Source organism: Pteropus vampyrus, unplaced genomic scaffold, assembly GCF_000151845.1.
Source record: "Pteropus vampyrus isolate Shadow unplaced genomic scaffold, Pvam_2.0 Scaffold375, whole genome shotgun sequence".
NCBI lineage: Eukaryota > Metazoa > Chordata > Mammalia > Chiroptera > Pteropodidae > Pteropus > Pteropus vampyrus.
In genome coordinates this window covers 113,314-116,597 of record NW_011889156.1, presented here as the reverse complement: position 1 = coordinate 116,597, position 3,284 = coordinate 113,314, and the positions used below count along the sequence as shown (strand labels likewise).

The window sequence follows — 3,284 nt, the reverse complement described above, 5'->3', positions numbered from 1 at the left end:
ACACCAAAGGAGATTTCTAGAAATGTTACATTTTAAGCTCGCCGATGCGAGGAAAGAAGACAGAAATCGCTTTGGTTCTGGTATAAAAGGAAAAACCAACATTTGGGGAAGATAACCATTCTGGAAGACGAGCCGTAATCTAACCGTGATTCCTGCCCACTCGGCACTTAGCCTCTCACCTTGTTCTTAACATATATTTGTTGATTTACTTTGAAATATTTCAGTAGAACATTTGGTTTGAAGCATCTGTTCTTCCTCGGTAAGAATTTACCAAGAAAAAATAAACAGTGAGTGATCAAAATAGCAAAAGCAATAAAATTTGCAGGTACTTCCCTAATGACGTATGCCCGGCAAGCTATGTGAGAGAGAGTGTGTGTGTTTGTGTGTGTGTGTGCGTGCACGCACATGTGCTGTGCATAAGCTTGCAAACAGTGCCTAAAGTTGCAGAATTCAGACACATCAGAAAACACACAAAAACTTTAAGGATCATGAGCTTCTGGAAGGATGTTTCCTATGGCTCACTCCCAAATACCCTTGTCCTCAACTAAACTCATAAGTATCCCTTTCACAAAATGTCAATCCCCAAACTGACCAACTGAATTTTGGTCACATTTTATAAAAGCCTCAGGTTTTCAGAAGCGTGAAAACCTTCTCTAAAGCACGTCTCTACAGATGCTGTGGAGAACTGGACCCTGAGGATGCGTGATCTACACTCACTGCTCAGAACCCAGCGGCCACAGTGTCTTTTTAAAGTAACGTGGAACATGCCCATCGTCACGCCCACCACCTCCAACGCGACTCCCACCACTGCTCCACGACGGCCAGCGCCAGCACCGCCACCAGCACCAGCGCCAGCACCGCCACCAGCACCGCCATCACCCTACCGACTATATTGGGAAGAGAGGCCCCTCCAAATTTCCAGCCGTTTATTACGCGATACTCATTGAAAGCATGACCAAGGAGGAACATTCTTTCGATCATTTCCCAGCAGCTACGAGGCGGAGAACCCAAAACACAGGACAAGGGAGGAAAAGCCACTCGGCAGGACGAGAAACAAGTCGGAAAGGACACACCCCAAAATCCTCACAGCGGCTGTCTCTGTACCAGGAGGAGGGAGGTGCTTTTTTCTTTTGTTTATATTTCTAAGCTTTCTAAGTGTTTTGACAAGGGTCATGTATTGCTTTAATAATTAATTTTAAAATGCAATTTTTAGAAATGAAAAGCTGGTACATTTAGGCAACAGCACAAAGTATTCCTACCCGGGGTCCTCGAGCTGGACTCTGAGGTCAAATGTAATTGGATTCGATTCGTTTTTCATCCATTTAAAAACGTGGAAACTCTGACAGAGCAGCTCTCGTTTAAAACATAATGGCAGTCTACGGCCAGGCCACCCTGAACGTGCCCCATCTCGTCTGATCTCGGAAGCTAAGCAGGGTCGGGTCTGGTGAGTACTTGGGTGGGAGACCACTTAGGAAGAGCAGGTGCTGTAGGCATTTAAAAAAAAAAAATGTAATGGCAGGTCCTCCTACATGAAACCATTTTTTCACCACGTTCTTCTGAATTTAGAAATGCCGTTACCGAGACGGGTGAAGCACCCGGGCGATCACCAACTCGCCTAGCAATCTAGATGCACAGCTGGTAAAGGCGCCGACTGTCCAGTGGGTCCTGGAAGTGACTAGACAGAGTCTGCTTAAGAGAGAATTAAAAGAACAATTCTCTATGCCATCGAGGCCGTGGGAAACTTCTGTCAGGCAATAACACGACCGTAAGTGATTCTTGGGCCTTTTCCACATCGCCGGGAACCCGCTAGGATGCACGGCCGAAAACCCAAATGGTCCCTTTTGAGTTTCTCCTTCGTCTCTTCCCCATGTACGTTAAAGCGTTTTGGGACCATTCGCTAGATCGGTATGCTTTCCACACATGGAACATGCCATCGGCGCTGAGGCTATTTTTAGAAATCATCCAGATGAAAGACTTCAAATGCCTGCTCATTATTTCTCTCTATTGGTTACGGTGGCACTCAGTTTCCACTATTAAACTGGACGTGGCATTCAATTAGTTCCTATGAATAGACTTTTCACGAGTAATTTGCTCTGCCGGTGTTTTCGGAAAGAATTAGCTGGACACACGTGCTCGTCACGGCTCGGAAACCACGGGCTCCCCCCCACCCCCCTTTTATTGGTCTCCGCCGCAACCTGTAATCTTGTTAGACTTAATCATTTTTTTGGAACATGTCTGAATATACTCATCCCTGATGGAATTCGGGATCTTGGCAGTGTACTGTTGAGCAACCACTTTCATCGTCGTTTTAAAAAATATAACACAAACCACACTGACATATATACCCACTTTCTGCGACGGGCAAACAGAACACACCGGTGTGACGCTCGGTGCCGCGGGCGTGGCACCAAATCGCTTCTCTGGCTCAGGACGTGGCACCGCGAACGGCTTCGCTTCTCTGGCGTAAAGCGGTCGCGGTAAAATGGCATATTCCAAAAAAAGCAGGACGATTAAATAAATTACTTCCAGCAGCCCGAGCCACGCCAGCGAGGATGGCTGCGTCAGAAGCAACTGAGCATTCCAGAATGTCGGTTCCTTGGAACAAAGGAGAATCGAGCTGTTTTCTTTTGGCTGAAACACGGCGATACCAACAAAACAGCGACCTTCGAGTCACAGGCGATGCTACTAGAGGGGAGTCGCCCGGCAGCGGCGGTGATGGGCAGGACGCGAGGGCCCCCCCTGCGCTGGCCTCGCCGCCCACGCCTCTGCGCCTCAGGGGAGGCTACAGGGTGGGGGGCTCTGCAGGGCCGGTTGCAAGTGCCTTCTCAGGCCCTTACGGACTTGAGCAATCGCACTGGGCTTAGCGGGGGCCTCTTCCCCCAGCAGGAACACGACAGGAACATGCGAGAAGCACCTGGGGTCCTCTGCAGAACCGGCTGACGTTCGGCGCACTTCCACGTAGCATGAAGTCACGCTCCGGCCGCGAGGCCCTTCCTAGTTAGGCGTGACCCTCAGGACACAGCCCCAAAACCTCTGCACCACGAAGGTAAGATAAGACGACTGGACAGCTCAAGGACTCTTCCCTGGTGGAGACACCACGCCACGACCCAGAGGGGACCTCCCAGACGGCGCCGTCCCTGAGCCCGCGCAGCTCCTGAAGGCAGAAGCCGCTGCTGCCTCGTGGGCGGCTGTCTCCTGGGGCTGGCGCCTGAGCCACACTCACGGGACGAGGGAGAGGTTCGACGTGCGCCCTCACAGCCAATCTTGGCTTGATGATCCTTAAA

The 3,284-nt window shown here is 50.2% G+C and overlaps 1 pseudogene; it reads left to right on the top strand.

Annotated features, from left to right (window-relative positions):
* Nucleotides 1-1,374: 1,374 nt before the first annotated feature.
* Nucleotides 1,375-1,493, top strand: LOC111731447 (annotated as a pseudogene).
* The last annotated feature ends 1,791 nt before the right edge of the window (nucleotides 1,494-3,284 follow it).